The 14760-nt window shown below is 44.0% G+C and overlaps 1 protein-coding gene across 5 annotated transcripts in view; it reads right to left on the bottom strand.

Moving 5' to 3' along the window:
• The window catches only part of Met (MET proto-oncogene, receptor tyrosine kinase), a 103649-nt gene extending 96619 nt beyond the window's left edge, over nt 1–7030 (bottom strand). For 2 of the 5 annotated variants that reach the window (XM_031381218.1, XM_031381222.1), the window contains exon 1: nt 6411–7029. The gene's annotated coding sequence lies outside the window, so the exon portion shown is untranslated. Of the gene's footprint in view, nt 1–2088; nt 2318–6410 lie in introns of those variants that run through there. The other 3 variants (XM_031381219.1, XM_031381220.1, XM_031381221.1) reach the window with 3 other exon arrangements.
• Nucleotides 7031–14760: the final 7730 nt, after the last annotated feature.

Here is a 14760-nt window from a genome sequence, read left to right as displayed (position 1 = left end):
TGCTGCTCTTCTTAGGCATCATATACCTTTCCTTTACTGTGCACAGCTTTCAATCAGTAAACGTGTCTAGGTGGGAGGAAGGACGACCGGAATAGTAAGAGAGGGAAAATCAATTTTCAGAAAGCATATGGTAACAACAGAATATTTAATCAAATTAGCCTAGAAATTCCTTCCTATTTTCAGCACGTTTTGCAAGGCAGTCGCTTCACGGTACAAAATGAATTTCAATAAATGTCATATATTTAGTTGGATAGCTTATTCTTGAAATTTGCCGAAACAGGTCAACCCACTCAGAAAAGATCTTGTTCTAAGATATGACAGATGGATATTGATATTGAATACAAAGATTGGCATTAGGCACAAGGTTCTGGGCTGCAAAAAAAAAAGTCTTTTACTTAACACTCAACTAAGTATTTGTTTACTGTGTGCTTACTAAGGGACAAAAGGAAAAAAAGACGAATATCTGGGATACATGTGTAAGAAAGATGAGGTTTGTCAAAAATATTTCCTTGGCATTGGTAAGAACGACCACTGATTAGCATGGTGAGCAGTTCTCTAAGGTACTGTACTAACAGTTTGCACAACCTGTTAGTCCTCATTCAGAAAGCTGTGTTGATACTTTACAACTACCCTAGATTTTTAAAAGATGCCATTTACTGACCCATAGTAAAAAAGCAACTTCATATTTTTTTTTTCTGGAAAAACAGGAGGTAGTTGCATGGTTTCAAAGATTTTATAGACATCAAAGAGGTCGGAGGGACATCCAGTTTATGGGTAATGGTTTAAGGTTTAGTGAATCAAAAACACATGGATTAAATTTCCCTTAAAAGACCCCTAGGTTTAAAACTCAAAGAGCAAAAATGCTCTGGTCTCAAGCTAAGCCAAAACTTATTTTTTAAAGTCAGTTTGAGTTGTCTTAGGGACCCAAAACTTGGCGGGGCTTTTCTTTCCCACAAGAGCAGGCCTCCGATGGGGGGTGACCCAGCCCCCTAATTCTGCTACACAGATTTACTCCACCTCTCTCTCAGAGTTTGGGTGACCACCTTATGTCAAAGGTCAGCAGTTGGAGTCACTTTTGGATTTCTAGGCCATGCTGTTGTAACATACAACTTCAAAACTGGACCTGAGATCCTAGGCGCTATCTCAGATTTCCAACTAGCAGGCAACGCAGAATCATTTCAAAACAGGAAAAGGGCTGTGATCTTAACATGTGCACTGCTTCATGGAGTATTATTATGTTTGTATTTTAAATAGTAGGAAGATATAGAGCCCATAATCTTCCTTTCTTACACAATGGCCTTCTAGTCGGGCACTTTACCTAGTTTTTCGGACTAAAGCAAACAGGTTCGTACTTAACCTGTGATACATAACCTTTATTCCTTTAGCAAAATAGATTGCAACACTGGCTGCTTTGAAAGGGCCCTCAAAGCCAGCCAGGCAGCACATATTTTGAGTTTCAATAGCAGGGGAAGCAAAACGGGGAGGGGGAGTTCAGTCTGATCCAAAATAAAGAGCCAATATTCCAAGAGGAGAGTCTATTCTGAAGGAGAGAACTTGGAAATGAAATGAAGTTCACATACAGAGTTATGATGGATTCAGGTTTCAGAAAATGAGAGGGCCTCAGTGTAAGAACAAAATAACTACATTATCCTGTTGCTTAGAAATGCCCGTAGCCTGAAGCAAAGCATGTGCACTGATCAGTTTAGAGAACTCTACACTGAGTGTGATGGCTGTGATGGCTGATAAAATACTTTTTTTTTTTTTTTTTTTTTTTTTTTTTTTTTTTTTTTTTTTTTTGGAGACAGGGTTTCTCTGTTTAGCCCTGGCTGTCCTGGAACTCTCTCTGTAGACCAGGCTGGCCTCGAACTCAGAAATCTGCCTGCCTCTGCCTCCCAAGCACTGGGATTAAAGACATGCGCCACCACTGCCCGGCTTATCCTTTCCTTTTTTGACTTAATTTTCCCCAGTGGTATTATTATTATTTTTTTGAGAAGTCTCTCTCTTTTTTTTGAGAAAAAAAACTAAGCACTTTGTTTAGAAAATATGCTAAGTCTCTCTGGCTGTGTCTGCTGCTCAATTGGACAGTACCTGCAGAAGCTGCACCGCAGGGAAGGGCACAACCAAGGCCTCATGGGACCAAATCTAGTCTGCAGAATCTCTCTCCCTCTTGGATATATAGTGCTGTAAAGATACCAAGTCAACAGTTTAGAAGTGGGAGCTGTGTGGCTTCTCTTCAAAATTCCGAAGAGAAGAAGCACATGTTGGTCCATGACACACAGAGATGTCACGTGACAGCTCCAATGATGGATGTCAAGTGGCGCTGTCTCCTCCTGAGTGGAACTTTCATCAGCACCTAAGAAAAATAGATGGTCTCATTCACTTAAACTATTTGTTTGCAAATATTCGTACAGGGTATAGGCAAAACAGAGAAAAGGAAGGAGGGGAATCTAGGCCAGTGTTATCACACAAAAGGGAAAAAGACACAGATACAGAAGAGGAGAGAGCATTGCACACAGGCATGCCGTCAGCAACTGTCTTCTTTGCTGGCCTCCACTTGTAACCCTGAAAGGACCAGCATGGACTATAATGGTATTACTGTTGACAAAATTTCACTGGGCCAGGCTCAGGGCAGAAAGCAAGAAAGAACCTTCTTAACCTAATGGACCAATATTTCTGATATTGGGCCTGATGAATGGTGGGAAATACCATGAATCAGGACAGCAAGACCTTGGCGTTCTTAGCACCTGTGGTTCCCTTATCACATCTCACAACTTCTTTGCCTTGCTGTCTCAGAAGTACAGTCAGGTTTTTACCCTCACAGTATAATTTATCTGGCCTATAGATCTTTACAGAATTACTATATGGCCTTGTAGCTCCATATTTTGATGCGAGTTAAAATGGAGAGTAGTCTGTATAAACACACTTGCATACAACTACAGAAAGAAACACACATGCCTGGGTCTGTGACTTTCAAAGTTGATTGTTCTTCATTTTACAGTGCTCACACCTCCTGGTACAAATGCCACACGTGAGATTTTTTTTTTACTTTCAATTATATTTTATAGCTTATAAAAACACTTTCTTCATTTCATCCCTTGAAAAGCAAAGTAGTCAGATTTTACTGGATGTTTTTATTAAAACAAAACCCAAGGGGAATATAAACGTTAAACAATTTAACGCAGCTGAAGAAATATCTGAGAATGGGCTTTCTGATAGGAGGGCAGATTACGAAGCCACTCATAGCTCTAAATCTGATAATGGGGCGGAAGACCCCACACATATGAATAAATTGTGAGGCTTTAAAAAAAGTCTTTCTACAAAGAGAGAAAGTAAAAGAAAACTGAGAGGTGGAGAAGATAGAGAGAAAGGGAAGGAGGGGGGAGGAGGAGGGAGAGAGGGTGTGTGTGTGTGTGTGTTTGTGTGCCCATGCATGTTGCCAGAGGCTTAGCCTCTGCTGATAGCTGAGAATGGGCTAAAGAGCACAGAGTGTTCCCTGATCTACACTGTGGAACTGTGAAGACCAGGCTCAGCTTGGAGGGGATGAAGAATTCAGTAAGCAGAAGCAGGCTTACTTATGTTAAGGTCTTTATGCTCCCTAATAATTATGGATTCTAGGTCTATTTTGTATATGTCATATCTGTCTACCCAATCAGTCTGTAAACATTTCAAGGGCAGATAGATTTCATTTCCCTTCCCCAGTTTCAGATGCTCGCCTAGAACCAGCACAGCTAATGCTTACAGTAAGACTTCTTTGCTATTTCTGGTGAGAAAAAAAAAATGCTAGTCATGAATCAGTATTTGTTAAGAACACATAGTCAAAATGGTTCCAAACTGGCATTGGCCACTGTACCTATTGCATACTATTGAGAGTTGCATGTTCTTTTGCACTGAGAAAGGGATCATGAAACTCTGTCCCGAGGGCTCAGTATCTGACAGGAGTTGCAACATATACAGGTCACTGAAAGGAAACTACTTCCCTCACACTTGGGTTTCTGCATTCAGTTTGTTGCTAAGGGACAATGATAAGGATGTTAGGTGTTCCAGGCACAAACACAACAGGCTACAGGATATAGGGAGGCCGTGAACTGGCTCAGCATTTAAGGGCAGTGATTGCTCTAACAGAGGAGTAAGCTTGGTTCACGGCACCCACATGGCAGCTCACTCAACTACCTTAACTCCAGTTCCGGGAGTTCTGATGCTCTTCTGGCCTCCACAGGCACACACATGCATCCAGGCAAAACACCTGGACACACCCCATCCCCCTCCTGACCATCCCTAAACCTCGTGTCAGGGAAGAAGAAACCAGAAAGCTGTGTGAAATGGGAGTTACAGAGAAGAGGAGCAGAGAGGTACAGAGAGGGGATGTGCATGTGTGATGAGTGGTGTATGACCATGGGTATGACAGCAGATCACTACTCTGTCAGATACTGAGCCCTTGGGACAGAGTTTCATAATCTTTTTTTCCCAGTGCAAAATAACATGCAACTCTCAATAGTATGCAATAGGTACAGTGGCCAGTGTCACTTGGGCAACCACACCGAGCGTCAGCCCCTTCTGAGTTATCCTCTTTGTTCTGAGAAAACCACATCTGAGAAAACCTTTACCTTATTACATAAACTTATAAGAGAAAAATAAGACTCATACTATTTTGAACTACTTATTTCCACCAACAGATTTGTAAATTGACTTTTCAAATATAATTCGAAGCGCAGTCCTCATTTTTATTGAAAAAAAGTTCAAGACAAACATGGGGCACTGTTTACATGGTCTTAGAATTCACTGTAGGTATTTACCTTCTTGAGAAAAATTGTTATTTTCCTCTCATTATAGACTTAAAAGGAGTACAAATGTTAGACTTCCATACTAACTGCCTGTTATCCGTACTTCTTAATTTTACAGATAAAGCTTGCCCTGGGATCCTCAAAGCCCATAGTGCATCCCTAGCGTAAATTCCCTGTTGCCAATGATGAAGAACAAAGCAGTCTTGGGAGAGGCAGTACCTGCCTGACCGCCCTCGACATAAATCCATCTTGCTTACAGCGGAATGTGGCTAAGTTAATAACTATTGACTGAGGCCCTGCTGAGTTTGAAAACTGACCACAAAATTTAAAGGACCTATTGCACGTTGTAGGAACACATTTTTGGTACCCTAGAATTTCTTATTGAAGATGTATGCCTCCTGTGTGTTATTTATCTGTTTGGAGGAGATAAACATTGACTATATCACAACCTGAAATGACAATGACACGTCTGTCATGTGTAACACAACCCACTCCTGTTCCACCGTGGAAATTCACACTTGGAGAACAAAGCCGAGGAAGCTTCCAGCTGGAGAGGAAAGCTATATACCTGTAAATAATCCAGGCAACGCTAACACTGCTCCCATCAAAGCACAATTTATGCCCCAGTAGCAAAGGGAAACACCGTGCACATTATTTTCAGATCATCTCCATGCAGAGGAAATTCATTAGTCAGCTGTAATAGTTAAGCTGTAAAGGAAAATACTGCTCCTCTGAATCCATTTGCATGGCAATGTGTGTGTGGCTGGCTGTTGGAAGCCACAGAGTAAACCTCCACCCAATGTTACAAAATGCAAACAGTCTTCTTAAAATTCTGTGTATATCCTCTCCAGTTACAGCTTTTACAATTTCCTCATAGTCACGGGCCGTTTTAACTTGGCAATTAAAGCCTTCTGATTATTTCGCTTAAGAAAGTTGACAATATTTCATTCTGCCCCAGAGCTGTTTTTAACACAAACCTGCTATAAGGGGAAAAGCCACTGGACAAGCATTCATGCGTGCGCCCCTAGAACCCTTGCCAACTGCCAAATTAGCAAATGGCTCTTCTAAACATAAAAGGTAGGAAATGGGAAACCACAGTTTGGAGTGAATTCTGCATTGTACTTTCTTTGGTGTTTTAATTATTACACCGCTACTAGCCAGACTGCCTGACCTCTGGTTATAATGTATTTCACCTCCACCGAGTCTCAAGCAAGAAGATAAAGTAGGATAGAAAATGATGGATCGCACACTCTGTGTGTTTGCCAGGAATAAAAAATTCAGACCATCCCAGAAACACCTGCCCTTGGGAAAGACACCCCCACCCCCTCCGCGCGCGCTCCCGCAAGGCAGATAAAGCAGGGCTAGGAACAAGGAAATAGATGGCCTCAAACCTTGCCGGCTGCATCGCCTTGGACAGAGTGACCGATCCCTTTTGTAAGGGTTGAGTCAGATCCCAGAGGTGAAACTTGCAGAGCTACAACAGCCCTGGAGCACTCAATGCTCTCGGCGCCCCTGAGTCACACAGGTGGCCGTCAACAACACTCCTCCTAAAGCGACAAGCTCAATGCTAGTTTGCACCTCCCCAGACCCCATACCTTCAGTTTCCTAAGCCCCCGGGCTCGCACCCACCTCGGTGGTCTTGTCCTCCGGAACAGTAGCCAGTTCCCTTAGTGGAACAAAGAAAGCAGAGGTGCTGGGAGAGGGTGGGTGCAGGATCGACGCGGCTGGAGTTTGTACCTTGGGGTGCCCGGAGCGCGCGGCGGCGAAGTCAGCCAGCCGGGGGGACCACCCGCGCGCTCCGCCCTTCTCCAGCGAGTCAGCGGTCGCCCAGCATCTGGCTCCGCACCAGGTCACCCGAGCTCGGACGCTGCGGGCGGCGAGGCCGTCCGGGTCACCTGCGGCCCGGGCCGAACCCCGCCGAGCGCCCTCGGACTGCTCCGCCCCTTCCCACACGCGCCCTGCCCGGTCCGTGACTCAGCCGGGCAGCGGCGGCGCCCGGGCGCGTCCCGGCTGGAGGCAAAGAGACCCAGGCACCCGCCCCAGCACGTGTCTGTTCGTCCCTGTCGCTCTAGGTCTGTCCCAGCTGGTCCCTGGAGGGGCCGAGATGGGGACTGGCACCACCCTGGGAGGGTTGGGGGGGGGGGTGGCGTCCCCGCCCTACCCGCAGCCTGTACGCTCTGCCCTGGGGGGTCGCACTTCCTCAAGCCCCGCCCCACCCCCGCCCTCAACAAGGTGAAACTTTCTAGGTGGAGAAGTTTCCCTCGCCCGGGCTGGCTACGCGCTTTCTCTTCCTTCCCCAGATCTGGAGTCTGAAGCCAGCGCAGAGGGAGATCAGCAGCCCCGAGTCTCCCCCTCCTGGTGCTCTAAAGTCACCCGCGCAAAGCGCACGCACCCCTGGCGCACCCAGGCACTGCAGCCTCTCCCATGCCAGCGGCGGTGGTGGTGGCCCCGCACTCACCCGCGTGGACAGAGATCTAGGCGCCACGGAAACAAGGCGTTCATTGTCACAGACAATGTTGGGAGTGCATGGACGGATTGTCCCAATGATTTCAGTTTGCAATCATTACTCCCTATTATAATAACTCGGATTTCTGGAAGAACCCCAGAAATTTTGCTCAGAAGAGGCTTCTGGTTAATTTTCACTTTTTCTCATAGCCGGACACAGGGTAACTAAATGGACAAACGGACAGAAGGCGGTTAAATAGACAAATAGCAACTAACAAAGCCAACACATAAGTTCAAATCTCGAATATTAAAAAAAAAAAAAAAAGAATTGAAAAAGGTTTGGGGCAATAGTTCACTTATCTTCTTAGAATTGTTTCTAAAATTTTGCATTTACCTACAGGGATACAATAAGGTGAAAGGATCTAAGGAATCCATTTAGAAAGCGAGTTCTTTCCAATTGTCCTAAGAGCTGATTCGATAATGGAAATGTATTTGCTAGTTACTGAGAGTCATTCAACTGGCAGCCACTTTACAGGCGCAGGTGGCTCCTCTTACACACAGAATAAAGACTAGGAAGGTAGCAGGCCTCGTACATTTCCTATAACTGCGCTATGTGCTCAGTACATTACCAGACACTACACATGGCTATTTCAGTCTCAAGAGCTGTTTACCTCACCGCTCTTTAGCTCGATGGAAAAGGAAAGTTCCTATTACATTTTTGGAGTCCTACACGGAATCATTTTGCAGATGAATAAAACAGCCCCTACAAATTCCTAGGAAGGTCACACAGCTGGTATTAAGAGAACCAGAGTTAGAACCCAGTTCTCAAATCTCTTTCAAGGGTCTATGCTATGTCCCGGGGACTCTAGCCAAACAAGCTTGATTCAAGCCGGTCCTTCTACATATCAGTTATTAATGAAAGCTGGGCACATTCTGAAACTCTGGTGTTAATGGTTACAGGGTCCTGGGCCTTTATTTATTTATTTTTTTTATTTTAGATATTTTCTTTATTTACATGTGATTTTCTCCATTCCCAGTTTCCCCTCCAAAAAACAAAGAAACAAACAAAAACAACAAAACCAAACCCCTGTTTCCTCCCCCTTCCCCATGCCTGCCACCCTGCCCTCTCCCACTTTCTGGCCCTGGCATTCCCCTACACTGGGGCTCAGAACCTTAAAAGGACCGAGGTCCTCTCCTCCTATTGATGATCGACTTTGCAATCCTCTACCATACACATGCTGCCTGAACAATCAGCCCTTCCATGTGCAGTCCTTGGTTGGTGGTTGAGTTCCTGCGAGCTCTGAGGGTACTAGTTAGTTCATATTGTTGTTCGTCCTAAGGGGCTGCAAACCCCTCAGCTCCATTGGTCCTTTCTCTAATTCCTTCACTGGGGACCCTGTACTCAGATCGATGAATGGCTGTGAGCCTCTACATCTGTGTTAGTCAGGTCCTGGGCCTTTAAAAAGCGATCTTGACTAGCTTGAAAGTTTATAACATCTTTCGATAGAAGGTGAATAGATGGATTTTACACACACACACACACACACACACACACACACATGCCATAGTTGTCTAAATGAATGATTAGGGTGCCGTTTTTATTTCCTGGTTTCCATAGCAATATGTTAAGTGGATTTTTTTTTTTTTACATCCCATGTAGTTGCCTTAACAGGTTTTCCAAGTTTGAGTGCTATGATTAAAAATAGAAAGACAGAACAACAACAACAACAAAAACAATTAAAGTTGTATAACGACTCAGAAAAGGCAGTACAAATAAACTGAAATGTGGAGTTTACATGCAAGCATTCTATTATAGGTTTTTTAGAATAGAATTTTTCCCTTGTTTCTACTCAAGGGCAAATTTCAGTTCAGTTTTTTTAAAAAATGGCTTTAAAATTATTATTTTGATATGTTAACCATAAACCAGGAGATAATAGTTTGTAAAGCTAGCTAAAAATAACATAATTAAAGGAATGACTGTGAACATTATATAACTTTTACACACTACCAGGACTGGTTTATTTGAAAAAGTATTTCGCATCTTTAGAATGATGGAAGTAGATACTTTCTAAAGATGGCAGGACTACCCCAATTCCATGCTCTTGCAGCCAACTTTGTCCTTTGACTTTCTTAGCGTCGGTGGCATGGGTGACACACTGGATGATGAAGTTCTACTGGTATTTTCTGACCGAGCAAACCACTGTGGCCAATGCTGTTGGCTGGCTAAGCCAGCACCTGTTTCCAAGCAGATTTCCCTTCCCTGACTTACTCCCCTTCTCAGGCTTGAAAAAAATTTCTCCCAGAACCCCTTGCAACCAGCTCTAGCCACATGATGTCTGTCACGCTGGCCATGAAGTACAAGGTGAAATCTGATGGCACCGGTTTGGTTTCTAGCTTAATGGAAAAGATGCAGATGGTGCCACCTCATTTCTTCACTTCCCTGAGTTCAGAAGTGATGTCTAAAGGAGAGCTAGCTGTTCGGTCACCATGGAAGAAGTTAATGCTGACACTAATGTGCACGTTTGCTCCCAGGTTTCATGTTTTTGGGAAAAAGCAGTTTAATCAGACACTAATAGCCAGGGCTTTGTCACCTACAGTCTTCAAAGAACTCAGAATGGATATGCTCCCTGAAATGGGAGCAAGGTGTTCCCTAAGCTGAATTTGCATAGTAGTCAGGGGTAGGAATTGAGACCTTTCTCTGCTTCTTGCTTGCTAACTGTGGTCACACATGTATCCCAGCATCTGGCACAACAACAGTGGACAAAAAACTGGAAGTTTTCTTCTCTACATGCTTGTAGATAACACACAGAGCTAAGCTGTTACAAACTTATATCTTAAACTTGAGTTGGGCCTAACGGTAGCTTTGGTCGAGGGAGATGGGAACTGCCACCTCTTGCTCTAACCATGCTGCAATCCTCTCCACCCGGCTCTGGTATATTAAAACTTGAATCTCAAACTCTAGCTACATGGCATGCCTTTTGAAATACAAGTGGAGGTAACTTCCTTAGGGCAAAGTCTTATTGCCTGCAAGTGATGAACAGGGCCCATAGATGCAAATAGGTTTATAGAGAGTTTCTGTTGACTTGCTTTATTTATAACGCAAATCATGGTAGAAAAAGCATGGGCTCTTCAGTTTGTCAGCAATCTATAATCATCTCCTGTAATGAGTGCAGGTTTCAGCTCTCGACCCCATGCTCCTGTGTGCAGAGTGGAATCTATGACCTTGGCCTCCTTGTGTTTATCTGTGTGTTCCTGCTCCTCGGGCTCTACACCTCCCCCGCCCTATCCCTTCTGTTGCTGTGTCTAAGAAAACATTTACACCAAAACCAAGGATGAGGATAGATGAGGATGATGGCTCCCTTTACTGTTTCTGAGAGTAAATAAAAACTGGGAATGAAGGGCCTCTGTTACCTTTCGGGACACACATTGTGTATGTTAGAATAGTAGAAGTTCTGAAATTCACGTGTGACAAGAGAGAACAGAACGAAGAGAAGATCCTCCTTAGATTCCCTCCCCCTACCACATTCCAAACTTAGTTCCCTGCAGAATGCCTCCTGTGCTCTTAATACCCAGGAAAGCAACTCCCTATGAAATTACTCCACTAGATAACTCGTATTAGGAAACCTGACTTTAATGGAGAGACGATGCCAGATAAATGGAGGAATGGCTATGCCTTTGGTGGATGATGGTGAGAAGTGGGTCCCTTCAGTATGCTATGCTTCGGTGTGGCTTTGATTGCTATTCACAGATGTCTGCATCTCTAAAAATGGTCTCTAGTAAGTCACCAAGGATATGACCAAGCCTGTTCAACGCCGAGGACAAGAAGACTGCTTGGTTTACAAGCAGCAAGCATCAGGGTTGTAACCAGAAGACTGAGCAAGCTGTAGGTAGAACAGTCCAAAGAGCGAGTTTCTGACACGGTGTGTGCTGTCATTTTGTTGGTGGCTTGATTTATTCAGGTTAACATAATGTTTCTGCCTTTCTCAAGCAGGGGCTTAATTTCCTAATAGTCCTCGGCATATCTGACACATACTTGGATTTTTTTTCTTATGTCCTCGTGATAAACTCCAGATCATGCAACATCCTGGTCTTACACTTAGGAAACCAAGCCTCGGAGAGATCCTGCAGCTTATCCTAGGTTACACAATTGGCCTAAGGCTGCTATTCTCATGACCTGTGCCTTTCCACTAGAATGAATAGAAACTGTGAGCATGAATAACTCAGTCATTTAACTGGGAGAGGCAGAGCCTACTGTTGTTTGTGAATTTCCTTTCTTCTCTGGCCACAAAGTCAGCTGCAACTCAGGACAAGACTGTTCTTCTGCTTGTCTGATCCTACGGGACAGAAGGTGCAGTGAGCGGCAGAGGTGCTGGTTCCTCTGCGTTGTCCTTCTGAAAAGCACTTCCTAGGCTGGTGCAAAGGTCCTGGGCAGTCAGGACAGGGCAGAGACTGTGTGAATGTGAAAAACGAAGAGGAATTTTTTTTTTTTTAACCTTGTGCCTTTGTGTCAACAACTTCAGAATTCTCCTTTGGGCTCTGTATTTGTACATTTTCTGTTGCTGTGCAAATAACTACAGATACTTTATAAAGGTGGCAGCTTTCTTTTTATCAAAATTTAGGAAACTAAACCTTCAAGACTGGGTGGTCTCAACTGTTTGAGAAAGTCCCATAGACTTTGTTTATCACAACACCGTAGCGAAATTCACGGGGATCAGACATCACGCAGAAGGGGCAACGAATGTATGGTATGGCCTAGTTTATAACAACTCAGTCTCAAGAGAACACAATCATTCTGCAACACCAGCATTAATTCCTTCTGGAACGAGTGTCCCAGTAACTGAGTGCCTCAGAGGTTCCACAGTGAGGCAAAACCACACAGAGACAATGTTTCTAGTTTATGGATCTCTGGGGGGCAAACTACAGCTAAGCCACTATAGGAGCACAAGGAATGTGGGAGAGGAAAGGAAGCCCCAGTGGCAGAGCAGGGGACCTGAGGGAGCCTTTGGAGGGTCTGTTCTCTAGAAGACCAGAAGTGGATGTCAAGACATGGAGAAAGCCCTGGAGAGAGGCTCCCAGAATCCTTTCCCTCGTCAATACCTCCCACCCTGAAGCCATAGACACTCATTTTCCTTTTCTTTTCTTTTTTCTTTTTTTTTTTTTACCTTGTGGCAAATTGGTGAAAGTGTTTTTAGAGAAGACTGTTTTCATTTTTATCCAAAGCAGTGCTAGGGAATGGCCATTTCCTGTTTAGCCCACATCTCCCATCTGTTGATCTAAAACTCAGCACTCATGCCTGGTACTACAAATTTGACCAAGGAGGTAAAGCTGGGAGCTCATAGTCTCTAGGGGAGAACCTGCTACTATTATGCTAAATAGACACACTATCAAATTGCCTTCTAAATGCTAATTACTTTTTGTACCCATAGAGTGGCACAACTCTCAGATCCCCATCAAAGGAGCTCTCTTTCTAAGGTGCATGGTGGTGAAAACCGGGACTCACACGTGGTCAAAGTACAGAGAATAAAAGCCCCGAGGAGTGTTCAGCCACAGACTCCGTATCTCACATCCCCCAACTCCAAGGCTCAAGGAAGACCATGGAAGACCCATGAAGAAGGATTGTACGAGCCAGAAGTTAGGGGACTGTTGCAAAACTGAACTCTGGATGTGACACAGCTGTCGTGCTCACGAACTCATAGCAGCTGAGGTGGCTCGCACAACACCTGCTCAAGATCAAGCTAGACAACATTCCAGTGCTGATAATGGAGGGCTCATGAAGTCCCATTCCTGGCTAAAATGCTTAAAAAGCCCATGGCTGCTTGGGTGAGGTGGGGGGTGGGGTGGGGACTCAGCTTTCTTCAGGAATGTAGCTCCTGGTTGCTAGTGTTCCAGTCAGTGGCCTTATACCTAGACAGCACTACTCCATGAAAAGAATATTAAACTGAGACATGATGAGGGGGGGCGCGGTTGGGAGGAGTTGGAGGAGAGCAGCAGGAGTGGACATTAAAATACATTGTATGCATGAAATTCTCAAAAACAAATGGTCTTTAAAGGTCTCAGTATGTTTATAAGGGGTTTAGTCTATCTTAGGAAATAAAGAAATCAGTAAAAAGAAATACAGGGGCTGGAGAGCTAGTAAAGTGCTGTCTGTGTAACTTTGAGAACCTGAGGCTAGACCACATGAATAGAAAGCTGGGTGGTGGCAGCATACACTGACAGTCCTACCTGGGAAGGTGGAGAGAGGTGGGTCCCTGCCTTCCTGGGCACCCAACCTAACTAAGTGAGCTAGAAATCCAATGGGATTCCCTGCCTCAAATAAACAATTGAGGAAGAAATCTGGAATCAACTTCTGCCCTCTACACACAATGTACACACACACACACACACACACACACACACACACACACAATTTCATTTGTGAATTGACATTTGTTTATGGTTAGTCTTTAAAAAACAATGTCTGTCATTCTTGCTGATGCCAAGAAGCACTTGTTGACAGGAGCCTGGTATAGCTGTTTCCTGAGATGCTCTGCCAGAGCCGGACCAATATAGAGGTGGATCTCTCAGCCAACCATCAAGACCCCAATGGAAGAGTTAGCAGAAGGACTGAAGGAGCTGAAGGGGTTTGCAGCCCCATAGGAGGAACAACAATATCAACCAACCAGACCTCCCCCAGAGCTCACAGGGACTAAACAATCAACCAAAGAGTACACATGGAGGTACCACGGCTGCATATGTAGTAGAGGATGGCCTTATCTGGTACCAATGGGAGGGGAAGCCCTTGGTCCTGTGGAGGCTCAATGCCTCAGCATAGGGAGATGCTAGGGCAGTGAAGCAGGAGTAGGTGTGTGGGTGGGGGAACTCCAAGGGGGTATGGAGAAAATGGGATAAGGGGTTTGTGGAGGGGAAACTGGGGAAGGCAAGCATCATTTGAAATTTGAAATGTAAATAAATAAAATAACCAACAAAAAATAAAAATAAAAATAAAAATTGTGTCTGTATGTGTCTTTGCATAATTACTGTAGTTCTAGATCTTATTGTTAACACAATGAGTATTTGGGCAGTTAAGTCCCCAAGGATCAGTTTCTTCAGCTATAAGCATGGTCTTAAAGCCTGAAAATGATTTTAAAAAATACCAGGTTCCAACCAAAATTGTGTATAAATCGCTTCATGTGGAGTAAATAGAGCAGTGTATGTATGAATTCTACTGAGCAGAATGAGGCTTCTATGAGAAAGAAAGTACTTCAGTGTGTGGTTCCTATTAACTTCTGCATGGTCCAAATATGATAAAATTCCTTTTTCCTTCCAATATAAATAATTAAATAATCAGCTTAGGGACAGTCTATTTGATGAGTCCAGAAGTAAATTAGGCAAGTCAAAAATGGCTATGAAATGGAACAGCTTAAGGAGAATTATGTAAGTCTTATGGAATTGAAAAATGATAGAATGTTTGAAGGGTTTTGGATAGGATTACTGAAACTAATACACATGATTGATATGTTCTGAAATATAATAAACATGGCTGTATTAAAAAAGA

The sequence above is a fragment of the Mastomys coucha genome, unplaced genomic scaffold (genome assembly GCF_008632895.1).
Source record: "Mastomys coucha isolate ucsf_1 unplaced genomic scaffold, UCSF_Mcou_1 pScaffold20, whole genome shotgun sequence".
Taxonomy (NCBI): Eukaryota; Metazoa; Chordata; class Mammalia; order Rodentia; family Muridae; genus Mastomys; species Mastomys coucha.
This window is presented reverse-complemented; position numbering and strand designations above follow the sequence as displayed.